The sequence below is a fragment of the Anolis sagrei genome, chromosome 3, assembly GCF_037176765.1.
Source record: "Anolis sagrei isolate rAnoSag1 chromosome 3, rAnoSag1.mat, whole genome shotgun sequence".
Lineage (NCBI taxonomy): Eukaryota > Metazoa > Chordata > Lepidosauria > Squamata > Dactyloidae > Anolis > Anolis sagrei.
The window spans coordinates 177,775,431-177,786,175 of NC_090023.1; the positions used below are offsets into that span (position 1 = coordinate 177,775,431).

The window sequence follows — 10,745 nt, forward strand, 5'->3', positions numbered from 1 at the left end:
CCATAAGTTAAAGTCAACTTGATGGCAAACAACAACAACAAATGCACACAATTATCACGACCTTTCTTGCAGTGTCCATTGACCCTCTGCGCATTCAACATGCCTTGGCAGGCGCTGGAATTTTACTGGTCTGATTCCTTTGGAGTAGGTAGGAATGAAAGTACTCAGCTGGAATAAGTTTGTTTAACTTTTCATGCTTTCTTTGCTTGCGTGCCTCAATCTCAGAAGAGTAGTCATTGGACTCAATCTTCCAAAATGAATGTAAAAAGATTCAAGACGACTTACAGTCATGGAGCAGGATCCAATAATGTACCTTATATACTCATTTTTCTTTTTTGTTTTTGTCATGTCAGGAGCAACTTGAGAAACTGCAAGGTGTGAGAGAATTGGCCATCTGCAAGGACATTGCCCAAGGGACGCCCGGATGTTCTGATGTTTTACCATCCTTGTGGGAGGTTCCTCTCATGTCCCCACATGGGGAGCTGGAGCTGATAGAGGGAGCACATCCGTGCTCTCCCCGAATTCGAACCACCGAACTGTCTGTCTTCAGTCCTGCCGGCACAAGGGTTTAACCCACTGCACCACTTGGGACTCCTTCTTATATACTCATGTATAAGACTTATATTTATACATGTATAAGATTATATAAGACTTATTCTTATATACTCATGTATGAGACTTATATACTCATTTTAGTTAAAACAATTTTAGTCAAAATATCAAGCCAAAAACTGGGTTGACCTATCCACAGGTCAATATGAGTACTGTATATTAATTCATGTGTGTGTGTGTGTGTGTGTATTTATGTATATATATATGTATTGTTGAAGGCTTTCATGGCCGGAAACACTGGATTGTTGTAGGTTTTTCGGGCTGTATGGCCATTTTCTAGAATACAGCCCGAAAAACCTACAACAGTGGGTTAAACCACTGAGCTGTTAAACTTGTTGACCGAAAGGTCGTAGGTTCGAATTCAGGGAGCGGCATGAGCTGCCGCTGTTAGCACCAGCTTCTGAAAACCTAGCAGTTCAAAAACATGCAAATGTGAGTAGATCAATAGGTACTGCTCCGGCGGGAAGGTAACGGCACTCCATGCAGTCATGATGGCCACATGACCTTGGAGGTGTCTACGGATAACGCCGGCTCTTCGGCTTAGAAATAGAGATGAGCACCAACCCCCAGAGTCAGACACCACTGGACTTAATGTCAGGGAAAAACCTTTACCTATATATATGGAACCAAACCTGTTCAGCACAGTCCATCCTGGGAGAGCCTAAGAACCACTGACTCTCTCTACTCTCTCCAACACAATGCCTCTTCTGGCTTCATTGATTGCCTAAATAGAGAAATGGTGGCAGCAAGACACATTGTGGCTAAACTGGCACTTTCCCATCCTCATGAATGGCCTTCAGCTTATCTACATGTCACATCAAATCTGTAATTTTGGCACCAAAACCTGTTTTCAATTACACATGAGGCTGACTTATACATTCAAATATATGATACTTCCACACCTTTCTCCAGAATCAGCATCTCTTCTACTGGTTGCTGCAACCCACAGTTTACGCCCTAAAACCCTTTCTGAAAGAAGAGGAAACCCCATGAACCTGATTTTGGTCATTACAAGGGAAGAAATGTGTGTGTGCAGGCATTGGATTTCAAAAGACACCACTGGATCTTGCTCCCATCTGGTAATAAGCAGCCTTGCATGCATTACATGACCATGTGTATGATAAAAGAACAGCTTTATAGTTAGTGCAGGTACAGGAACTTATTTGCTTGTCTCGTTCTCCAAATCTTCTATATAAATAAAAATGTAATGTTCGTTTGTGGGATTAACATAACTAAAAAACCACTGGACGAATTGCTGCCAAATTTGGCCACAAGACACCTACTAACCCAAGAAGTGACCATCACTCAAAAAAAATGATTTGTCATTTAAAAAGCCAAAAAACAAAAATACATTACAACACATGCACAAAACCACAATATAGATCTATATAAATAAAAATGTAATGATCATCTATGGGATTAACATAACTCAAAAACCACTGAGTGAATTGACACCAAATTTGGACACAATACACCTATCAGGCCAATGAGTGACCATCACTCATAAAAACACTGAAAAACACTGCAGAAGAGACGTAAAAAGCCAAAAAAACAAAAATACATCACAATGCAAGTGCAAAATCACATATACACACAAACACACATATATACGCAAATATATACACATACATATTATATAGCAACGCGTGGCAGGGGATGGCTATGCAAACACACACACATATATATATACACACACACATAACACATATACACAGATTGGGCCACAGCAACGCGTTGCAGGGGACAGCTAGTCCAAAATAACCTGAGAAGTTGCACTACATTCCAGTGTATACCATAATATGACTTATTTTTCTTGCTTAAACAGTCCTACTCACTTTAATAAGCCCCAGAGGAGTTTCCTATCACATAATTGGGTACACGATAGTGTCAGTAACACTCTATGGCTTCAGTTGTACATTTTTTCTGAATTGTTTTATGCAAGAAAAAAGTTGTGTGGCTTTAGGAATTTGCCACTCATAAAGGAGATTTGTGAATGGCAAATAAACTCCTACAGAACAGCCTTTTATGCTGCATAGGCTTCAGGAATTTTTTTGCCGCTGAAGCCTCACATACAAACTTTTGAAATGCTTCTGTATTATCCGAAGTGGATGCAGTACTAAACTTTCAGGGGGTGAAAACATAGATAAATCAAATGTTTTAGAGCAACCAACCCGTTATGAAAAAAAAGTAAACTTACATAACCCCATATTGCTAAAAGCTCAAGTTTTTTTGCCACTGTGTGACCTGCTTAAAATGGCATGCTATTCATACTTAGCGAGCATGAGTAAGAGTCAGCATAAATAGCGTCTTTCTAGAAGTTTGTGGAGCGACCGAAAAGGTTGACGAAAGAATGCTACTGCCACGTCTTTGGCCCTCCCCTCTTCACGTAAGGGACACCCGGTTCAAAATTCTTTCCAAGCGAAATCTAGTAAAAAGCATTGCAACTGAAGAAGAAGCAGTTAGGTTTCTGTATAAACAGCGCTCTTTTTTTGGCTGGTTGGTCCCCTCTGCTATTTGCTCCCTTTTATTTGCAAAGAGATCAGTTTACACTCAGAGGGAGACAGAAAAAAACTCGGGAGTGTGCCTTGTTTGCTAGGAATGTCTGCGCAAAGCCATCCAGCTCAAGCCTCACTGCTTGATTGTTAAGAATCTGTCGAAAGCTTTGAAGTAAAGTTTGGCTAAACTTCAAAATACATATTACCTAATTAGATAAAGCACTTTATTTCTAATTCCATTTTAGGCCTCATGTTCTAATATATTGACACAGCATTGGTTTTAATTGGAATGATAAATTTATCATTTAATGAATTGTATAATATGTTTAAATTGTATAATATGTTAATGGCGCTCCATGCAGTCATTTATTTATTTTATTTAGTACACTTGTATACCGCTAATATCTCAGCCTAAAACGGCGACTCATTGCGGTTTACAACATTTAAAAACAACAATAATTCCGATTAAAAATATAAAACACATACATATACATGCTGGCCACATGTCCTTGGAGGTGTCTACGGACAACGCCGGCTCTTCGGCTTAGAAATGAAGATGAGCACCACGCCCCAGTCAGGCACGACTGGACTTAATGTCAGGGGAAAACCTTCACTTTTACCTATAATATGTTTTTTATTATTTTTAATGTTTTAAATGTAATTTTTTTGCTGTTTATATGTTGATAGCATCATATGATACTTGTGTGAGGCTACCCTGACTCTCCCTTCAGGGGGGAGAAAGGCAAAGTAGAAATACATGAAATAAAATTAAAATAATACTTAAAAATAAAATAAAAATATTATATATATATATATATATATATATATATATATATATAATGAAATACATGAAATAAATAATGTAGGGTGCATCAACATCGTCACATTAATGCAGTTTGACACCACTTTAACTCCCATGCTTCAATGCTATGGAAGTTTTATATGATCATTTGCCTTCTCTGACAAAGAGTGCTAGTGTCTCCCCAAACTACAACTCCCATGATTCCATAACACTGAGCCATGGCAGTTAAAGTGGTGTCGAACGGCAATCATTCGACAGTGTAGATTTTAATTATTTATCTATTTACCCTGTTTATTCCCCACCTTTCTCAACTTTGAAGGAGACTCAGGGCAGCTTTATGTATAGGTAGCTATTCAATGCCTTAAAACGACATGCAATTAAATAACAGGGTTGTTGTAGGTTTTTTTCAGGCTATATGGCCATGTTCTAGAGGCATTCTCTCCGGAGGTTTCGCCTGCATCTATGGCAAACATCCTCAGAGGTAGTGATTTTTATTTATATAAGATGTAATATTACAAATAATATTACAATATAATTGTATAATACAATATTGTAATATTTCATACTGGTATTATACTATGCTAATAATATAATACACTAGCTGTCCCCTGCCATGCGTTGCTGTGGTCCAGTCTGTTGATCTGGAAAATAAAGTAATGAGAAAATGTTGATTTCTAATATATGTAATTTCTTTATAATTGTGGGTAAACAGTATTTCTTGCTGTTTGTCAGTGTTGATGTGGAGAGTGTCTGGTTTGCCCACCCTGGAACATGCAACAGATCCTTGTCCTTCTTTAAGGGTCCCTTTCAAATCTATGATACTATATCTGTGAGTGTGTGAATCATATCTATCTATCTATCTATGGCTGGATGGCTCGTCAGGAGGACTTTGATTATGTTTTCTTGCCCTGATGAAGGGAGTTGGATTGGATGGCCTTAAGTATTTTCCGTTGGTCATGGGGGTTCAGTGTGGGAAGTTTGCCCCGATTCTGTCGTTCGTGGGGTTCAGAATGCTCTTTGATTGTAGGTGAACTGTGAATCCCAGTGACTATAACTCCCAAATGTCAAGGTCTATTTTCCCCAAACTCCATCTGTGTTCATATTTGGGCGTATTGAGTGCTTGTGCCAAGTTTGGTCCAGATCTATCATTGTTTGAGTCCACAGTGCTCTCTAGATGTAGGTGAACTACAACTCCCAAACTCAAGGTCAATGCTCACCAAACCCTTCCAGTATTTTCTGTTGGTCATGGGAGTCCTGTGTGCCAAGTTTGGTTCAATTCCATCGTTGATGGAGTTCAGAATGGTCTTTGATCGTAGGTTAACTATAAATCCCAGCAACTACAACTCCCAATTGACAAAATCATAATGTTTTGAGTGATGGTCACTCCTTGTGTTGTAAGACGTTTTGTTGCCAAATTGGGTGTGATTCCGTTCATTGGTTCTTTTGCTTTTATTGCACAGAGCATTTATATATATGTGTGTGTGTGTGTGTGTGTGTGTAATGTAATATTACTAATAATATTACAATATAATTGTATAATACAATATAGTAATATTTAATACTGATATTGTACTATGCTAATAATATAATATATTGTATGCATGTATGTGTATGTGTGTGTGTGTGTGCGTGTGCGTGTGTGTGTGTATATATATATATATATATATATATATATATATATGTAAGCTGCTCTGAGTCCCCTTTGGGTGAGAAGGGTGGCATATAAATGTTGGAAATAAATAATAAATTAATAAATAATGCACCCAAAGTAACCTTTTTCCCTGCATGAACAGCCAAAGCGAGGAAAGGCGCAACTTTCTTTTAATACAATATACATAAAAATAGTCCGTATATAGGAAAAGGAGAAGCTCTCCACTGGTTGTCCTCACTGACCAAGAGATGGAACAAGCGTGGGAGTTAAAATGCAAGTTTCACTTCCACGTCAACTTCTTTTTTTGCCTTTGGAGTACATAAGGGCTAAGGGAGGGACAAAAAAAAAAATCTCGGAATGCATTTGACAAGACTGGACTGGTCTGAAATCTGTGCAACATGCTCTTTGCAGGGAATTCCAGGAAAGAGCGAGAGAGATCGCCCAAATCCACCTCCTACCAGAAACATCTTTCCACTTCTTGATACAAAGCCTCTTTTTAATGCAAAAGAAAGGGAAGAGAAAGTGTCTGATTGAAGCAGGGAGATCCTCCCAACAGGAAAAAAGGAAGGAAGAGAAGACGATTTTACGTAACAACGCATTTCTGGCCTCCAAGCAGAAAGGAGAGAGACGGAGAAACACAAAATGTGACCCTGAGGATGCATCCACACTGTAGAATTGTTACAGTTTGACACCACTTGAACTGCCATGGCTCAGTGCTATGAGATCCTGAGAACTGAAGTCTAGGGGCCCTTCCGCACAGAATATCAAGGCAGGAAATCCCACAATATCTGCTTTGAACCTGGTTATGAGACCACATTGCCATATATTCCAGTGGGATTTCCTGCCTTGATATTCTGGATTATATGACTGTGTGGAAGCGGCCTGATGATACTCTTTGGCACAGAAGGCTAAAGATTTTGTAAAACTACAACCTCTGCCCTAGGATTCCATAGCATAGGAATTAAAGTGGTGTCAAACTGCATGAATTCTTCAGTGTAGATGTACCCTAAGAGGAATTGATAGGCCAGACTGGGTAGAAAGATACCCAAACTGGGATTTTGATTCTATGGGATCAACAGAATCACAGGCCTGGGAAAGAACAACACTCAGAAACCAGGGGAATTCCAGACAGGAAAAAAAATCAGGGCCAGCTAACACTTCCCAACAAAGGATTCCCCCAGGCAGGAAGCAGCCAAGCTTTGAAGCTGTAATGCTATTCAATGCTAATCAACTTTTTTTTGTCATGTCAGGAGTAACTTGAGAAACTGCAAGTCGCTTCTGGTGTGAGAGAATTGGCAATCTGTAAGGACGTTGCTCAGGGGACGCCCGGATGATTTGATGTTTTTATCATCCTTGTGGGAGGCTTCTCTCATGTTGCGGCATGAGGAGCTGGAGCTGATAGAGGGAGCTCATCCGCCTCTCCCCGGATTCAAACCTGCAACCTGCTAATCAGTCCTGCTAATCAAGCTGGCCAATTGCAACATTCACACTTGCCTCAAGGCATTCTCTCCTGACGTTTCTTCCACATCTATGGCAGGCGTCCTCAGAGGTTGTGAGATGTGTTGGAGTCCCCCAGGCAGCAACCAGCCAGGCTTTGAAGCTACAAGGCCATTCAATGCTAATCAAGGTGCCCAATTGCAACATTCACAGTTCCCTCCAACAGACAAGAGTTCTTTCTCCCACCCTGGGCATTCCAGATATATAACCCCCCCCCCCCCCCCGCCTAGTTTCCAAAAGACTTCATAACTTCTGAGGATGCCTGCTATAGATGTGGTAGAATCATCAGAAGAGAATGCTTCTGGAATATGGCCATATGGCCCAGAAAACTCACGGCAACCCAGTGATTCCGGCCATGAAAGCCTTCGACAACACAAAAAACTTAGTATTAGAAGTTAGATTGTAAGTTGGATGGACTTTATGTTATTTTATGTTTTGTTTTGATTGTCTATTTGTTTTTGGGCATTGAATGTTTGCCATTTTGTTACTTTTTTGTAAACCGACCTGAGTCCCTTCAGAGAGAGAGAGAGAGCGGATTATAAATAAATTATTATTATTTAATTATTTATTATTATTATTATTATTATTATTATTATTATTATGGACTTGCTTTTAAATGCCTTTTTCGGTGTTGATTTTTTAAAATGTTACCATGCATGCAGTACAATTTTTTTCTCAACTCAGTTGTGTAAGTGCCGATATTCAACTGCAATTTCTTTTCAAGCTTTTGAATGAACTTTTGCATTTCTTATACATGAAACAAAAGTTTTTCCAAAGTTTGTTAGAAGACTTCCGCTTTCCTACTGTGCACTATTTTTTGACCAAAGAAACCTAACTCAGCCAAGTATTACAACATGAAAACCTGTACGCAATGAGAGTCAATCTGCAGTTATTTCTGGATTTAGGACCCCAAATTACCATTCAGACTCCTTCCCTCTCTCTATATATATATGTGACTCTTAGGGCCCTTCCACACAGCCCTATATCCCAGAAGATCAAGGGAGAAAATCCCACAATATCTGCTTTGAAGTGGGTTAGCCGAATCCACACTCAGATAACGTGGGGTTTTCTGCCTTGATATTCTGGGATATAGGGCTGTGTGGAAGGGCTCTGAGTGTGGATTGAAATAACCCACTTCAAAGCAGATATTGTGGGGTTTTCTGCCTCGATATTCTGGGATATAGGGCTGTGTGGAAGGGCCGAGTGTGGATTCAAATAACCCAGTTCAAAGCAGATATTGTGGGGTTTTCTGCCTCGATATTCTGGGATATAGGGCTGTGTGGAAGGGCCCTGAGTGTGGATTCAAATAACCCAGTTCAAAGCAGATATTGTGGGATTTTCTGCCTTGATATTCTAGGATATAGGGCTGGAAGGGCCCTGAGTTTGCAGTCCTGAGGTTTACAGTTCATTGCATGGGGGTCTCTTGGCAAGATCTGTTCAGAGTTTTCCTCTGAGGCTGAGAGAGTTGAGGGTTCAAACCCTGGTGTCCAGAATCTGAGGCTAGATATAATAATAATAATAATCATCATCATCATCATCATCATCATCATCATCATCATCATCTTTGTATTGTCGAAGGCTTTCATGGCCGGAATCACTGGGTTGTTGTAGGTTTTTTTGGGCTGTATGGCCATGGTCTAGAGGCATACTCTCCTGACGTTTCGCCTGCATCTATGGCAAGCATCCTCACTACCTCTGAGGATGCTTGCCAAAGATGCAGGCGAAACGTCAGGAGAGAATGCCTCTAGATCATGGCCATACAGCCCGAAAAATCCTACAACCCAGTAACAAACTTTATTTCTACCCCGTCACCATCTCGGAGCGGCTTACATGGGGCCAAACCCAAACAACAGATTACAATACAAAAAATACAAAATTACAATAAAATAAACAACATAATATTAAAGTATAAACATCAAAGCATATAAACAATATACATAGAACATAAAAACCAAACATAAGGACAAAGAGCGGGCCTCATGCACATAAAATGATTTTAAAACTCTGGGTTTTGAGATATCCCTGGATCTGATCCCAGATTATCTTCTTATCCCAGATTATCTGATAGTGTAGACTCACATAATCCAGTTCAAAGCAGATAATCTGGGATATAGGACAGTGTAGATCCAGCCTGGGAGTCCCATCTGTAGAATGAATGCAGTCAAACTACCATGGTTCAATGCTAGGGAATCTTGGGAGCTATAGTTTCACAAGGTCTCTGGACTTCTTTGCAAAGAGGGCTGCTACCTCAACAAACTACTGCATTAATTCTGCATTAATGCACACCAATGTCTACCAAGTGCTCTTGGGTGCATGCTATGGCAAATCTGGGAGTTGCAGTTTGGCAAGGTCTTTGCAACATTTTCTGCCCAAAAGTGCTGGTGCTTCACCAAACTGCAACTCCCAGGCGGGCAAGAGAGAGCAGAGAGGAGCTGCCTCATTTCCCCTCTCACTACAAAGGAAGCCTTGCCAAGGCCGCGCGCGCGGGCGCGAGGCGGCGCGCGCCCTCCCGCCACCTACCTGGGGAAAGACGAGCCGCTCAGCCTCGCGCTCCACGCACCGCGGGCCCCTTTCGGAATGCCTGCGAGAAGGGCTGGGGCCCCGCCCACCAGCGGCCTCGGGGGGAGGCGTGGCCTCCGAGCCCGGCAATGGGAAGGCATGCCAAAGGCTCTACGTGAGGACGGTCACATCCAGGAATGCGCATGCGCAGGAAAGGACACACTCCAAGCACTCTAAACCCGCCCCTTCTGTTCTCTTCAATGAAGGGAGGGGGGAGTCAGAGCTCTCTTGAGTTTCCTTGGAAGTTTTCTTGAAAGAAAGTGGAAGAAATGAGACAAAGGGAGTGGGAGAAATGCAGTGTTATTATATTAAGCAGGCTTTGTTGGGTTTTAGATAGTATCCATATGCAAAGGGGTACTGTAGCATTTGAGAGGCAAGGGTTGCAACCCCACCTGAGCTCTGCGAGTGCAGCATTTTTCCAAATGAAGAACAGAGGGGGGGGGCTTGAGGGGCTTCAGCACCCCGACCCCGAAATTCTCAGGGTTTTATTTATTTGTCGTGTCAGGAGCAGACCAAATAGTTGTATTGCACTTTTAACAAACAAACAAAACACAAAGTTTGCAAGCTTGGTAGCTGATTAAATGTCCTTTGAACAGTAGCTGGCCACTTGGAGTGCCTCTGGTGTTGCTATAAGAAGGTCCTCCATTGTGCATGTGGCAGGGCTCAGGTGAAAACTGACTGGCACAACCTGGGGATCACAACCAGACACAGTGAAGACATCTGTCCTTGTGCTATGCTATATAACAGAATAGGTTTCAATAACAAAAAAACAATTCAAAAACAGTAACAATTCAACAATTATTTATAGTCTTGTTAGAGGTCTTCCTTCACAATCCCGACTGGGTTATAATTGTTACTATACTGTAACTCTAGACATGGTCTACATGAATGTTCAAAGGAAAATAGTACACATGTCAAATTAAACACAACAAACACAACAACAAGTAATCCCGGGTACACTATTCTTGTTTCGGGGATCCTTCTTCAGGTTATGTGTAGTCTATAACACTCTTCTGGTGTATATTTTCTTCATATACTCCGTGGTCACAATGTCTCAGTTCTGCTCAAGTTCTAGGCTACAGCATATATTGTCCTATGGTTCAACTCGAACTCTATTGGATCTTTTCTC

The 10,745-nt window shown here is 40.9% G+C and overlaps 1 protein-coding gene across 3 annotated transcripts in view; it reads right to left on the reverse strand.

The window, feature by feature from the left end:
- The window catches only part of P4HA1 (prolyl 4-hydroxylase subunit alpha 1), a 74,477-nt gene extending 64,779 nt beyond the window's left edge, over positions 1 to 9,698 (reverse strand). Inside the window, exon 1 of one of the 3 annotated variants that reach the window (XM_067465702.1) lies at positions 9,578 to 9,698. The gene's annotated coding sequence lies outside the window, so the exon portion shown is untranslated. The remainder of the gene's footprint in view (positions 1 to 9,577) is intronic. The other 2 variants (XM_060768812.2, XM_067465701.1) reach the window with 2 other exon arrangements.
- Positions 9,699 to 10,745: the final 1,047 nt, after the last annotated feature.